This window comes from Aquarana catesbeiana, linkage group LG02 (genome assembly GCF_042186555.1).
Source record: "Aquarana catesbeiana isolate 2022-GZ linkage group LG02, ASM4218655v1, whole genome shotgun sequence".
NCBI classification, from domain to species: Eukaryota; Metazoa; Chordata; class Amphibia; order Anura; family Ranidae; genus Aquarana; species Aquarana catesbeiana.
In genome coordinates this window covers 162,261,833-162,278,643 of record NC_133325.1, presented here as the reverse complement: position 1 = coordinate 162,278,643, position 16,811 = coordinate 162,261,833, and positions in this window count along the sequence as shown.

Here is a 16,811-nt window from a genome sequence, read left to right as displayed (position 1 = left end):
ATCGATCCGCTCAGTGGAAACGAGGCATTAGAGCTAGCAGGTGTTCACCAGAGCCTTTAATGGTAAGGATGGACTGCGCTGCAGTCTGGCTCCAGGTCGCGGCCCCCAGGGTCTCACAGCTCACGGTAGACTACAGGAGAAGAGGAAGGAGGCAGCAGGCTGGAACAACAAGGAAAGTAAGGGACAAGCCAAGGTCGGGGCCACAAGCAGACAAGGACAACAGAGTACACGCCAAGGTTCAGGGTCACAGGCAAACAGGGATGGTCGGGAACACGCCAAAGGTCAGGGTCATGAGTAGACAGGAATAGTTAAGAACAAGCCAAAGTCGGTAACAGGAATCAGATGTAGGAAACACAGCAAGTACACACAGAGGCTAACACACAATGGTTGATCAGCACTGCTGGCTTGCAGTGCACAGGTTAATATAGGGTTCCCTGATAGGGCCTGGGGTGGGGCCATGCTTAGAGGAGAGGTTACAAAAGCAGTCAGGTGAGGGTCAGCTGGTCTCTAGAGATGAAAACATGGAGACAGGTATGCTGATCGACAAACTATTGCATAACCATGACAGTACCCCCCCCCCCCCTCTTAAGACCTCCCCCTCCCCGCCTGTGCCCAGGCTTAAAAGGGAAACTCCAGATGGAACCTCCTCAATAGACGAGGAGCAAAGACCTCAGATGCAGTGATCCAAGACCTCTCCTCAGGACCAAACCCTTTCCAATGTACGAGGTACTGAAGAATGCCTTTACGGAGCCGGGAATCCAAAACTTTTAACTAACCTCGTACTTTAGATTATCCTCAGAGGCCGGAACCGAGGTAAGGAGAGGACAAAAGGACTTATTGAGGACTAAAGACTTTTTAGAAATGGGTAAGGGCACGAGAAGACCATCAGAAGTCTGAGCAGGGTCCCCCAGACCCTTAAAGATGTGCTGGACATCCAACACAGGACCATCAGACTGGGTAGAGGTCAGTGGATCCCTGAGGTCAGGTTGGTTAAAAGGTGACGTGTCACAAGAGTTAAGCTGGATAGCTGAAACACAAACAGAATGCAGAGAGCCCTGAACAAAAGATTGAAAACCCCACCTGGCCGAATGAGGCAGTCTATCCAAAGGATGGATTGAGCCTCTTAAACAGGTTTGAATGGACGTAGTAGCAGTAGGGTGAGGCCAGGTTACAGAAGGTCCTGAACAAGAAGCAGGAAGCTCACTGGGCATAGGCTGGACTGGTGCAGAGGCCAACTGAACAGCATTGCCAGGTGCAGCGACCACCAGAATTGCATCGCAGGGCGTAGCGACTGTGGAACTGGTGGACGAGTCAGCCTGGTTGTGTGTCCAAGGGGGTCCAGGGACAGGCAAAGAGAAATGGCCATGCAAACTGGAGTGACTGATCGGCTCAGGTTCACAGGTAGGCTTCTCATCCAGAGTACCACACGACCCAGAGAGTGCCTCAGCCCGACTATTGCAGGAGACAATCCAGAAATCGCTATACGCAGCGGGAAGAGCAGAAGATACTGGGATGGCGGCAACAGGAGTATTCTCTTTTGGGGTAACCTTGAGTAGGCAGGAGGAAGAACAGGAGGAACCCCAAGTCAAGATCTGTCCAGCAGTCCAGTCAACATGTGGAGAATGCAGCCGTAACCAAGGAAGACCTAATATGATAGGAGACGAAGCCTTAGGTAAGACAAGGAAGGATATCCACTCCTGGTGGAGTGTCCCTACTGACATCTTAACAGGGAGGGTTTGGAAGCGGATAGGGCCCCCTGGGAGAACAGTGCCATCAATCGCCAAGACCACCAATGGCGTAGTAAGGGGCAAAAGGGTAAGTCTCATGGAAGACGCAGTTCCCCAGTCCATGAAATTGCCAGCGGCTCCGGAATCCAGATGTGCCGAGACCGAACGAGAGGAAGCGCCGACATGAAGGAACACAAAAAGAAGAAGACGAGAAGGTGAAGGCGATACTTCAGGGTCTAATACTCCACCTTCCAGATGTATTAGCCCCGATCGTTTTTCTGGACGAAGAGAACAAGTGTCACGAAAATGGCCTTTGGCCCCACAGTAGAGGCACAGGCCCAGAGTTCTGCGCCTAGCGCGTTCTTCAGGAGACAACTTGGTCCAGCCCAGCTGCATAGGTTCCTCAGCAGACAAGGGGTGCTCCTCGGATCGAAGAGAAGGGACTGGGAGCTCAAGCTGCCTAAGGAACGGGGAGTGCTGGCGTCTTTTTTCCAGGGCCCTCTCCTGAAAGTGAATATTGACCTGGTTACACAAGGTGATGACACCGTCCAGATCAGCAGGAAGGGATCTTCCTGCTAATTCATCCTTCACTCTATCAGAGAGGCCATGTAAAAAGGTTGCAACTAGGGCCTCATTATTCCAGCTCAATTCAGCTGTGAGGATACGGAACTGAAGAGCATACTGTCCCACAGAAGCAGACTCTTGACGGAGACGTAAAAGAGCGCTAGCCGCTGAGGAGACACGATCCGGTTCCTCGAAGATATTTAGAAAAAGTTTCAAGAAATCAGACAGGCTAGAAACCACTGGATCATTCAGTTCCCACAGAGGGGCAGCCCAAGCTAGCTCCTCGCCGGACAGAAGGGATATAATATAGGCTACTTTCGCCCGATCGGACAGGAAGTTTTGGGGCTGAAGTTCAAAATGAATCGTGCACTGGCTAAGGAACCCCCTTCAAACCTTTGAGTCCCCAGAAAACGGGCCGGAGCTGGCAGTAATGAATGTGTGGCTGCGACTGGTGCGATAGGTGCAGCAGCAGATAGCGGTTGAGGTTGTTGAACCGGGGGTCCTAATGAAGCCTGAACCTGTTCAAAACAGGATGCCAAATCCTGAAGGAATCGCATCACTTGGGTCTGATGCAATTCCTGGGTCTCAAGTCTGCGAACTAAGCCCTGCAGCGGATCATCTGCGGGTAGCGGCACATCAGCCGGGTCCATGGCTGATCAAACTGTCAGGTCACCTAGAGGCTGGGTGACAGATGCACACCGTTGGGATCAGGAGTGCACCGCAAGGTAGTGGACCCTAAGGCTGACTCCTGCGGATTAAACCCTGGAAGGTTTCAGGAAGCAGGTCTACTGGATCACTGACACAGATCCCACTGGGAGCTAGAGCATAGATTCCCCAGGGCGCGGAGTCTAAGAGCCAGCAGGTGTTCACCAGAGCCTTTACTGGTAAGGATGGACTGCGCTGCAGTCTGGCTCGAGGTTACGGCCCCCAGGGTCTCACAGCTCACGCTCACAGTAGACTACAGGAGAAGAGGAAGGAGGCAGCAGGCTGGAACAAGCCAAGGTCGGGGCCACAAGCAGACAAGGACAACAGAGTACACGCCAAGGTTCAGGGTCACAGGCAAACAGGGATGGTCAGGAACACGCCAAAGGTCAGGGTCACGAACAGACAGGAATAGTTAAGAACAGGCCAAAGCCAGTAACAGGAATCAGCTGTAGGAACCACAGCAAGTACACACAGAGGCTAACACACAATGGTTGATCAGCACTGCTGGCATGCAGTGCACAGGTTAATATAGGGTTCCCTGATAGGGCCTGAGGTGGGGCCATGCTTAGAGGAGAGGTTACAAAAGCAGTCAGGTGAGGGTCAGCTGGTCTCTAGAGATGAACACATGGAGACAGGTATGCTGATCGACAAACTCTATTGCATAACCATGACACTGCCCCAAAGATTCTACTTTTCCTAACGTCCTGCAAGCGCACAGCCCAAGTGTGAAAAGTCACACTGAAATGAATGTGAGGCGGCTAAGTGCGAAAGGGGTCTAAGGCTGTCAGCAGATCGGCCTCTAAAATATATAACAATAGTCAGCAACTGAGCATGCGCAGAGCAAGGTGAGACAGTGTATTACTGGATTTTACTAGTTCCTGACCATGCTATTTCCTGAATGATGGCCACAGAGCGGTCGTACATTACCGGGAGGACGTCATATGACATTCTCCTGTGATAGCACGCCCGCTGCAGTGCGCAGGCGGTGCATTTTCTGAAGCTGAAAATTGGCCTGGGCAGGAGGTGGGTAAAAGGGCCCAGTAGGCAAGTGAGTAAGCAGTATAGGCATTTATTTTTAATGTTTTACATAGCTATACCTGCAAAAGGGGCCAGCCTGAAGTGATCTAGCAGGACATAATATTCTAATAAAAGTCCCACTTTAAAGTGCAACTAAAACACTCCTATCCTTTTAAGCCACGAAAGCTACCATCTTAGCTTCTGTTTGATCTACAGCTGCAATGGTGCTGCACATGTGATCAGTTATGACACCAGCCATTTGATGGGTTGACAGTTTGGTTGAGGACAAAAGCAAATGTGACAGTTACATTCCTGGAATGCCGGGATTGGTAACTGTTCTTTGAAACCAATAAATGAATGGGTTTACTTACACTTCAAAGTAGAACTAAAGGCAAAACTTTTTTGTTTGTTCTGTATTGTGAATACAGTAAAGAAGGGTTAGAACCTCTGTCAGCTTTTTTTTTTTATTTTTTTGCCATCTATGTCCCATGCTGGAGATTTCCCTTCCCATCCTGTCCCATAGTCAAACCATCAAGTGAGGAAATCTCTCCAAAGTGAAGGAATCCCAGGGTGTCACTAGAACTCGTGTCCCCATTGGATGATTTCCCCTCTATTACTGATATGGGGATAACTCAAAATTTGGGATTATCTTTTACTTTAGATGATAACAGTAGACAGGACAAATAGAGTGGGTGTCTCCCCAACTGGTACAGGCAACAACAAAAACTGACATGTTCTAATCCCTCTCCACTCAATAACTAACTTCTTTCCATCCGGCCACTGTACATAAATTGACTTTCCTTGTTCTGAGCGGACGTTCAGGAATGGCTGTGATCACAGGACACAGCCAAGGCAGGATCGGGATATGGGTGCTGTGATTGACCCACACAATCACGTGATGGCTGCGTCCAATCCCAGCCTTCACCCTGTAAACAGAGACACGTGTCAAAGGCTTAGTGTACTGTGTGTGTGTGTGGAGGGGGGGGGGGGGGATCTGGGACAGCTCTGTGTGTAAATGCATCCTTACACAGAGAACTGTCACAGACCTTTTAGATTCCCCTGCTGCCCCCCCCCCCGCACTGAGTTCCCCCCCCACACACAGTACACCAAGCACCACTGTCCATATACACATCTGTCAAAATGACCCCATAAAACATCTGTACCAGTACATAAAACATTTGTCAGTCTCCCATCACATCTGTACCAGTGTACAAAACATCTGTCAATGTCTCATCACATCTGTACTAGTGCACTGAACATCTGCAATAGCATACCATTGTGACCTCAACATCTGTCAGTGTCCACCAGTGGCCGATCAACATCTGTCAGTGTACCAGTGTCCCACCAATAAATTAATAAAACATTTAAAACGCCCCCAACCCCCCGTGCTTGCGTGCAAAGGTGAACGCACACGTAAACAGCGATCGCACCACACATGTGAGGTATAGCTGCAAACGTCAGAGCGAGATCAATAATTCTAGCACCAGACTTCCTTTGTAACTCTAAACTGGTAACCAATAAAGGCTTATAAGGCATCACCTATGGAGATTTTCAAATACTGAAGTTTGACGCCATTTCACAAGCGTGTGTAATTTTAAAGTGTGATATGTTTGGTATCTATTTACCTGGCGCAACACCATATTTTATATTTTACCAAAAATGTTGGTATCATATTGTCTCTGCATTGAAATTCATGAAATTGTATTTATGCGTTAGTGTGTAAAATTGCGTTAGAAAAACTGTTGCATAAATACCGTGTGACATAAAAAAAATTCAAAACCCTCCATTTTATTCTCTAGGGCCTCTGCTACAAAAATGTATGATGTTTGGGGGCTATAAGTCATTTTCTAGCAAAAATACAGATTTTTACTTGTAATCAAAAGGTGTCAGAAGAAGGCCTGGTCTTAAAGTGGATAATGGCTGAAGGTGCTACTTGAATGTTGCCAGGCTGTGAAAAAGAAATGTTTTCCTATGGGAGCCGTCTTAACTGGTCCGACACAAGTTGGTCCGCCTTTGAAAATGCTCCCTGCACTACTTTGGTCCGACTTTGATCCTACTTCAGCCCATTAAATATCACTGAAATCGGATCAAAGTCGGATCACCGTCTTAACTGATCCAACTTTGGAATGCGGCTTGTGCTCTGATGATCTTGAAGGGGAACTCTACACCAAATTAAAAAAAAAAGGCATGGGTTCCCCCTCCAAGAGCATACCAGGCCCTTGGGTCTGGTATGGCTTTTAAGGGGAACAACAACGGCAAAAAAACTGCATGGGGGTCCCCCCCAAAATCCATACCAGACCCTTATCAGAGCACACAGCCCGGCAGGTCAGGAAAGGGGGTGGGGACGAGCGAGTGCCCCCCTCCTGAACCATACCAGGCCACATGCCCTCAACATGGGGGGTGTGGGTGCTTTGGGGCAGGGGGGCCCTGCCCTCCCCACCCCAAATCACCTTGTCCCCATGTTGATGAGGACAAGGGCCTCCTCCCGACGACCCTGGCTGTTGGTTGTCAGGGTCTGTGGGGGGCTTATCGGAATCTGGAAGCCCTCTTTAACAAGGGGGCCCCCAGATCCCGGCCCCCCACCCTATGTGAATGAGTATGGGGTACATAGTACCCCTACCCATTCACCTAAAAAAAGTAAAAAAAAGTGTAAAAAATAAAACACAGTACACAGCTTTTTAAAGTAATTTATTAATGCAGCTCCAGTGTCTCTTCCGACTTCTCCCCTCTCCAGCTCTTCTGCCTCCTCCGCTGATGTCTTCTGCCTCTGCCGATTCTTCTCCCCTCTCCGGGTCTTCTCGGCTCTACACTGATGTCTTCTAGCCCTCTCCGGTTCTTCTCCCTCTGTTCGCTGTCTTCTGCCTCTGCTGGGTCTTGTCTGCTGTCTTTCAAGTAGCACCTTCAGAGCCGGAGAGGGGAGAAGAAGTCGGAAGAGACGCCTGAGCTGCCTTAATAAAGTTTCCGATAAGCCCCTCGCCCGCAGACCCCGACAGCCAACGGCCAGGGTTGTTAGGAAGAGGCCCTTGTCCTCATCAACATGGGGACAAGGTGCTTTGGGGTGGGGGGGCGCAGGCCCCCCGCCCCAAAGCACCCACACCCCCCATATTTAGGGCATGCGGCCTGGTATGGTTCAGGACGGAAGGGGCTGCTCTGTCGTACCCAACCCCTTTCCTGATCTGCTGGGCTGTGTGCTCGGATAAGGGTTTGATATGGATTTTGGGGGGACCCCCACGCAGTTTTTTCGGCGTGGGGGTTCCCCTTAAAATCCATACGAGACCGAAGGGCTTGGTATGCTCTTAGAGGGGGAACCCATGCCGTTTTTTTTTTTTTTTTTTTTTATTATATTTTGCGTGTAGTTCCCCTTAAAGATTCATACCAGACAGTGCCTGCTATTGTCAGGGATCAACGTCGGATCCCCGTTCACTGAAGTCGGACTTCAAGTCACAGGGCAAAGTCGGATCCACAGTTGTAGCGACTGTCGTGTCGTACCAGTGTGAACCCGGCCTAAGTCCCGGTTCACAGTTGTGTGTAGTGCAAGATTGCATGTGATTCGCATCGCACTGCTGTGCAAATCACATGCGATGTCTGTGTGATGCGTTTTTAGCCATACAGATAGTATGGCTGATATCGCATTCGGACCAAGCTCACACAGGACTCTTTTTTTGGTCCGCACCAGAATCGGATTGCATGGGTGTTCACACTCACAGCAGTTCGCATGTGGCAGTGTGAACTGCCATTGCTTGTCGGGTGCAATGCGGGAATCCGCAGTGGATTTGCAGGGTTTCAGCATTGCATAAGTGTGAACCAAGCCTAACCCACTAGTTTGGGTTATTTTTACCAAAGAAATGTAGCAATATAAATTGTGTTCAAAATTCATGAAGAAAAATTACTTATTTGCAAAATGTTATAACACAAACTAAGAAAAACGCATTTTTTTTCTCAAAATTTTCTGTCTTTTTTTTCATTTGTAGCGCACAAAATAAAAGCACAGTGGTGATTAAATACCACCAAAAGAAAGCTCCATTTGTGTGAAAAAAATGATAAAAATGTAATTTGGGTACAGTGTTGCATGACTGAGTAATTCTCATTCAAAGTGTGAGAGCACTGAAAGCTGAAAAAGCGCCTGGGTAGGAGGGGGGTGAAAGTGCCCAGTATTGAGGTGGTTAAAAGTGAACTCCACCCAAGAATGGGTGAGTCGGTACTCCCTTCCTAGACCCTGACCTGTGGAATAGCGTCAGTTTGGTCCACATCCACCTATCTCCCCTTCCCCCTTTTCTAGCATAAAAGATAAGCTCACCTTTGTAAAAAAAAAAAAAAAAAATCCACCTCTTTTTGCAAAGCCTGCAAAGCATTATCCCTACAATAAGCAGATCACAGGTGCAATGCAGGACTCCTGCAGACTGTCATTGTAAGCTGCCTGCTCGTACCTTGTATGGGCAGGCAGTTACACACTGACAGGAAGAAATAATGAACTACTTATGCCGCGTACACATGAGCGGACTTTTCGACGGACTAGGTCCGAAAGTCTTTCCGACGGACTTTGCAGCCTAGGTCCGCCGGACTTTCAAACGAACGGACTTGGACACACACGATCACTCCAAAAGTCCACTGGTTGCGAATGCGGTGACGTACAGCACGTACGACGGGACTAGAAAAAGGAAGTTCAAGCCCCAGTACGCCACCCTTTGGGCTCCTTCTGCTAATCTTGTGTTTATCTTGTGTTAGTAGAAAATTGGTTAGAGACGATTCGCGCTTTTCAGACTTCAGCTTATTTCGATCGTTTTCTGTGGTTCAGTTTGTGCTTGTGGGGTTTGTATCTGGTTTTCAGTGCGTGTTGGTCAGTTCGTACCTGTATATCAGGCCGTTCTGGTCCGCTCGTTCCTGTTCTTCAGGTCACTCTTCACAGGCCTTGCTGTTCTTCAGTGTGTTCGTTTAAGTTTGTTTGACCAGCTGACCGTTTTGAAGCCATGGTGTACTCATTCTCGAGTTCATGCTGTGTGGGAGCTTGGTGTTGGGGTTCATACTTTGACCCGAGCCCAGTCCATGAACAGGGCGAGGAGGAGTTCATGGACGAAGAATTGGCTGCGCCAGCGTGACCAATTCTTGCACATGCCTTGGCTTCGTGAGATCCGTGAGAATAATCCTGAGGATTTCAGGAATTATCTCAGGCTGACGGACCCCGTTTTTCAACGTCTGCTGGCTTTGCTGACCCCTTATATCAGCAGGCAGGATACCTGCCTGCGGCAAGCCATCACTGCGGAGCAGAGGCTAGTTGCCACTTTGCGTTACTTGGCGCTGGAAGAAGCCTTCAGGACCTTAAGTTCTCGACAGGCATCTCTCCCCAGGCTCTGGGGATCATTATCCCAGAGACCTGTTCTGCCATTATTCAGGTCCTGCAGAAGGACTATATTAAGGTAAGTTTTATCCTTTAACATTACATTATATGTATTTAATGTTTGCTAATGTATTGTATTAATGTCATCATTACCGAATTACCATGATTGGAATATGCTGTGAATGTCCCCTTTATCTTCATGCATGCATGTTTTTATTTTTTAAAATCCTTTTTGGCCTACATGCATATTTGCCTTCACTAACCTCCCCAGCATGCAATCCTGGGCCCATATACACCTATAGCCTAGTTCCTTTAACAATGTATATTGTCAGCTCCATTGTACTGCTTTTCCCGAACCACCCCCTCAAATGTCTCCAAATGTAATGTGTGGTCTTAAACTAATTTTGAACCCTCCCCCACCTCCTCAAATGTCTACAAATGTAATGTGTGGTCTTAAACTAAAAAAAAGGACGGCCGGATGTAGGATGGAGGAGTTCTGCCAGTGTCTCCAGGCTGGTGGCCTGGGATTGCCACCTGATGCCGAGAACGTTGAGGTACTCCCCTCTGTATTCATCGCAGATAAAGCCTTCGGTCTGGGCGAGCACCTGATGAGGCCGTTCCCCCAAAGGACCCTCACCCCGGAGAGGAGGGTTTGGCCAGAGCGAGAAGAGTTGTGGAGAATGCCTTTCGGGATTATGGCCAGCCGGTTCCGTTTGTTTCTCTCAGCCATCAATATGGCCGACTATAAAATCAATCATATAATCATGTGTTGTTGCATGCTCCATAATTTTTTATGAAAACATTCTCAAACATATATTACTTCAGTTGGGCCTGAGGCCGGACTCAGTGCAGAATCTGTACTCACAGGCCTGGATACTGGCCGTACTGGCTTGGCCCCCCAAACCACCCGTCAAGTGCGGGACAGATATGTAAATTATTTTAATGGTAGGGGGGCCATTGCAATGCCAGAACATATTTAACCTTTCAATTAATAAAAAAATCTTTTTTATGATAAAATCTCGAGTTTTTATTCTTGTTTGCTTTTCTTTTTGACTGTCTCCTAGGTTCTCCTAGTGCACTTGTAGTGCCAAGTGCATTTCCCTTTAGTAAATAAGGCCTTTTGTCACTGTAAACACAAAATGAATTCCAAAACTGGTATTGATTATTGAAATAAGCCACACACATTGTTGTTTAAAATTTTTACTGTGTGCATATTCAAACATGTGCATTTTTTAAAAACGTCATTCAATTTAAAAAAAATTTTTTTTGTTTTATATTTGTTACTCAATATAAATGTTTTTTTTTGGGAACAATATTTTCTTTTTTTGTATTTTCTGCATAATTCTTTTTTATTTTTTTTGTAAAAATTTGAATTTTAAAACCGGGTTTTTAAAAAAAAATAACATACCCAACTATGGAACTTACAAAAGTTCAAAATGTAAAAGTTGCAGGTGATGTCACCCATGTAAAAGCCAAATTTTGAAGATGCACAGAAATTGGGAGTCCAAATGGGTAATGTCAACATGTGCTGTCTCCCATCATGGGGATCAATAGACGTGTTTTGTGGGTGCAATCCCTTACTCTCGCCTACTAGCATTATTAGGAAGGGGTTGCAAACACAAAACGCGTACATTGAGATCCCCTGATGGCAGATAGCACATGTTGACACACCATGTGCATCTTCAAAATTTGGCTTTTAAAATTTTAAAACTATAACAGCATAACAATGTTCTCTATTAAAAAGGAAATGAAGAACATGATCAATTGTGTTTTAGGGAAAAAGGGATTAGATTCTCCCCAAAACATCGATCATGTTCTTCATTTCCTATTGCATGATGTCCAGCCGATTTTTCATGCTGTCTAGGTGATTGCACATTTCATCAAAGTGCTCATTCCAGACCATGATCTGCCCAATTAGTCTTTGGGCGCTGTCCGTGGTAAATGGGTCTGCCGCTTGCCCTTCCACAATCAGAACATCACCTAAAATTTTTGAAAAAATATGTATTTAGAAATATGCAGGCATAAATAGATTACCTTAAGCTGGGGTGTCAGACACTCACCTGGTGGGGTGCAGATCTCACCCACTTCCTCAACCTCTCCTTCCTCCAGATCCTCGGGTGGGCTTGGGCTAATTCCCCAATCAGGCTGGTGAGGTCGGGGGGTCCTGGGATCCTCTGACTGTTGTCTGAGTCTTTTCTCCCCTATAAGAATGAAACAAAAGGTATACTTAGCACACTGATATTTGAGTCCAGAAATAGGAATATGAAACATTGCTTTAAGTGGTGTACAATTGTCTGTTTGTGAAAAGATCCATGTTGAAGACATGATTCAAATTTCCTTTTAACCAAACTGCAATACTTACCTTTTTTGGCCAAGTTTGACAGACACCTCAAGTATCCCCTGGAGCCCCTGTGTGGATTACCCTAAAAAATGTTCTCTGGTGTCCCACAGTACACTAGTGCTCCTGAGTCCAGATGTGGAAACAGCTGCAGTGTCCTGTCCTTACATTACACTGAATCATTTTTTCAAAGCATTCTAGTCTCAAACACATCAACACAACAATATCCTAAACTTCTTTTAATAAGACAAATTATCAAGTCCAAAATGTATGTAGAACCCTGTACCTTCATATTTCTTGGCAAACAAACGACATTTAGGTAGAAACATATGTATTTCAAACGAACGATATTTACGAACGATCGCATACAGTACAACAGTATAAACAAAAAGCATATGGATCAGCATGCAAATTAAGTATAATAATAAGGACACACGACAAGTACTTACTTTTTTTAAGCACCTTCTTGATTCTTCGATATTGATCTGGCTCCTTCGTTTTAAGGTCGGACCAGTGCCTTCGCAATTGGTCTTTAGTCCGTTGTACCCCAAATTGCTGCTCCAGAGTGGTGACAACTGAGGACATTATTTGGTCCTTCCGCAAATTGGGTCGGGTGTACGGACCATTTTTGCCATCATAGTCCTCCCTCCTCAAGATGTCCACCATTTCTTCAAAGGCCATGTTGGCATTAAATCTCCTCCTGGATCTGGATGTTTGGTGCTCCGGGCTTTCCTCCGCGCTAGTTCCTGATAATGTCTCCGCCATCTTTATCTATATACTCCCACTGCGCAGGGAAGAGAGAAGGAGCAGGGAAAATTCGTCATAAAGAACGTCAGGGGCGGGCGATGCAGGTGGAGCATGACATATGACATATGTGCAGTGTATATAAAGCTAATACGCTGGCCTACGTATGTCCGAACGGAAGTAGCGAGCGCCCTAAATTTAAAGATTTAAACTTGGCCCATCACAGTGGCCTATACTGCTTCAAAATTGAGCCCTATATTGGGATAAGATACTGAGAGTTTGCACTGACATTGGTGTTTTTGTTTCTTGTGTGTGTGTGTGCCCTATATTGGGATAAAGATAATACTGTGAGTTTGGACTGACATTACTGTTTTTCTCTTGTGTATTGTCTTTCAGAAAAAATGAATCCCTTTAAGGAGCAGGACTTTTTGAGTCATTTTATTGACCTATATCAAGCTAACCGAAACCTGTGGGAGGTCAAGCACCCCTTGTATTTCAATAAGCAAGCAAGGCACGCAACACTGGGGATACTTCTGGAGTTTGTAAAGACTCGAGTCCCCCAGGCAGACATTAGGTTAGTGGACAATAAAATTGGGATCTTGCGGAATATGTACAGGCGGGAGCACAAGAAGATACAGGAGTCCCTCAAATCAGGAGCAGCAGCAGATAAGGTTTATGTCCCCAAGCTGTGGTAATACCCCAAACTGCGTTTTCTGGATGACCAGACATAAGCGAGACAATCGCTTTCGACCCTTCCCTCCACACTTTCCTCCACCCCAGCAGAGGCATCCCAAGAAGAACCGGGCCCTTTCATCCTTGAAGTGGATGTGCCCAGCTTGAGCCAGGTATACTTTTTTTTGGAATTATTGATTGTCCTAATATTAATGATGTAAACTAAAATGTTTTAATTGCTTACAAATCAATGATTTAATCACAAAAATTATTATGTATACATATCACTAGACAGTAGTGGCCAAAAATGTTGTTCAAATATTGGTGAACATCTAGAAAAATGGTGGGGTCAAAATGATAGCCTGTATTTGTTTAAAATTCAATTTGCAAGTCATGAGCTGAAAATTGTGTGTGATTGATGAAGGAAAAAATACAACTATGTCCCTTTTTTATACACAAGATGAGCTCAGTCAGGAGGAGGCCGTGCCCAGTGGTAGAGAGGAGGAGGCCGTGCCCAGTGGTAGAGAGGAGGAGGCCGTGCCCAGTGGTAGAGAGGAGGAGGCCGTGCCTAGTGGTAGAGAGGAGGAGGCCGTGCCTAGTGGTAGAGAGGAGGAGGCCGTGCCTAGTGGTAGAGAGGAGGAGGCCGTGCCTAGTGGTAGAGAGGAGGAGGCCATGCCCAATGGTAGAGAGGAGGAGGCCGTGCCCAGTGGCAGGCAGGAGGTGGCTGGGCCCAGTAGGAGCCTCACAGAATGCCAGGTGCCTCCCCTCCACCTTCCCACCAATAGGCCCAGGAAGATGACCAGAACAGAGGAGCAATCACTTGTCCTCATTCGGAAAGCCACCCAAATCCTCAGTAACCCCCCCCAGTACTGAAGAGGCCTATGGTACATATTTGGCCACCAGGTTGATGGAATTGGAGAAGGGCCAACGCCTCCTGTGTGAGGGGCTTTTTTCTGAGGCCCTTCAGAAGGGGTTGAGGGGCCAGCTTACTGAAACCAGCCATATTTATGATGAAGCCCCTACTCCTCCTCCTCCTGCCACAAGTACACCACCAGAGGCACAGCCTCCAAGGAAGGCTGCAGAGAAGCGTGGAGGGAAGGCTGCAGGGCAGCGTGGAGGGAAGAGTCGAAAGTGATTGCCTGGCTTCAGTCTGGTCTGACAGAAGACGCAGATTGTGCTCCCTATTATATGGACTCCGCAAGATCCCAATTTTGTTTTCCACTGACTTGATGTGTGCCCTGGGGGACAAAAGGCTTCACAAATTCCAAAGGTGTCTCCAGTGTTGCCTTCCTCTTTTTTTTGTTAACCAGAATAAATGGCTTATTTATTTAAAAAAAAAAAAATTACTATGTGTTTTTATTCAAAAGACAGTTTGTGAGTAGGCAGGTACATGTCAAAAAGACTATGGGTTGTTTACAAAAGGCAAATTCATTTTGCAAGACAAGTGCAAAATACAAGTGCAAAGTGCACTTGAAATTGCACTGCAAGTGCACTTGTTGGAAGTGCAGTCGCTGTAAATCTGAGGGGAAGATCTGAAATGAGGGGAAGCTCTGCTGATTTTATCATCCAATCATGTGCAAGCTAAAATGCTGTTTTTTTAGTTTCCTTGCATGTGCCCCTCGGATCCACAGCCACTGCGCTTCCAAGTGCTCTTTCAGTGCAATTTCAAGTGCACTTTGCACTTGTAGTGTTAAATGAATTTGCCTTTTGTAAATAACCCCCCATGTCAAATTGACAAGGGACACCAACCTCATTAAGGTTCATAAAAAAATACGAGATAATAATGTTATTGTGGTGACTCGAAACTCCAAAAAAAAATGAAAAATGGAAATCACTAGATTTTTTTTTTATTTTTTAACAAATTGGAAAATATATATTGTTGAAATATAAAATTATAAAAGATGAGTCTAAAAAAGAATTGTAAACATTATGGAGATCTGGCTTTTAAAAACTAGAATATTAGTCATGACATGAGGATAAATAATGAAGAAAGAAGTTTGTGAGAACTCTGCGTGAATAAGCAAAACTATAAGCAGCAAAGCAACTTCATTCTAGCATCATAAAGAAGAAAAGAATGCACTGTATTAAAAGATCACAAAATTAGCAGCATGAGGAATGTGCTAGCTTCAATACGAAGGCTAGTTTTACCAGACCGAACGCTTCCGTCTTGTACTTGCTTCAGAGCATGCGTCATTTTTGGTCCGTCGGACTAGCACACAGACGAATGGTTTGCACGCTAGAAAGCCGAGTCCGTTGGACAGATTTGAAACATGTTTTATTTCTAGGTCCATCGGATTTTTGGGAAAAAAGTCCCCTGGAGCCCACACACGATCGAATAGTCCGATGGAGTCCGGTCCGCCGGACCAAGTCTGCCGGAAAGTCCGCTTGTGTGTATGCGGCATTAGAGAGCTCAACAGCTTCCTGGTAGTTCTTTGAGAACTACAAGCCGACAGCCACAAAGGCTGTCAGTACGTGTAGTTCTTGGGCAGAGCCCCGTGTTTTTTTTTAAATTGTGATAGCAAGTTTGGGGAGAAGGTCCCTGGCTCGCTGTCACTAGTGGCAGCGAGTCGGGGAGAGGCTACAGCAGTGGGAACATGTTACATGTTCTACCCTAAAAACAAGTGGAATATGTAACATGTTCCCAAAGGTAAATGTATCCTTTAAGTATGTAACCATCTTAATGATGTCTTAGTTTTGGGAGAGAAAATAACCATTAGATCAACACATTTCCTGGAATCGTGTTCTGCTCCTTCAGGAGAACCTTTAACACATCACTAAAAGTTAGACAGTTGCATACTTGAAGTTCATTTGGCTGTAATTCTCCTGTTGATTACAGGAGTGCAGTTCATTCTGCACTCCTGTGACCCGTTTTCAGTAGACAGTGGGCTGAAGTCACAGAGCTGGTCCAGGCTCGGGCAAGATTATGACAATGAAGTTGGGATCCGCCCACATGCCTGGACTGGTACCCGGCTCAGCTTCTCAGCGAGCTGCTGAGAGCCTAAACCGGCCGCTCCCACCCCTCCACAGCCCAACGCTCCAGTGAGCGTGGGGGGGGGGGGGCAGGGCAGAGAGCTGCTGACTATAGCCTCGTACACACGATTGGATTTTCTGATGGGAAATGTGTGATGACAGGCTGTTGGCGAAAAATCCGACCGTTTGTACGCTCCATCGAACAATTGTTGTTGGATTTTCCAAGAACAAATGTTGGATGGCAGGTTTTAAAATTTTCCGCGGACAAATGTCAGTTGTCAGATTTTCCGAGCGTGTGTACACAAGTCCGTCAGACAAAAGTCCAAAGTACAAACACGCATGTTCAGAAGTAAGGACGAGCCAGAAATGGTCGGTCTTGTTAAACTAGGGTTCGTAATGGAGAATTAACATTCATGGAGCAACAAATTATGAAATCTCCAAATGCAGTGCACAGTCTTTTCTTCTTTATAAGGGATAATAATGAAGCTGCTTTGCTGGTGATACTGACGGAATTATGCCAAACGTATTTATAAAGTCATTTTTTTTGCTAGTTATATCAAGAAAATTTTTTTTTTTTTTTGGGTCAAGTTACCACAACACCATTATCTCGTAGTTTAGAAGAGATGCAAGATACAACTATGTTGGTGTCCCTTGTTAATGTTACATTGTATTTTTTAAATGTACCTGCCAACTCCCAAACTATCATTTGAAGTAAAACACATAGCCAAGTATTTTTCTA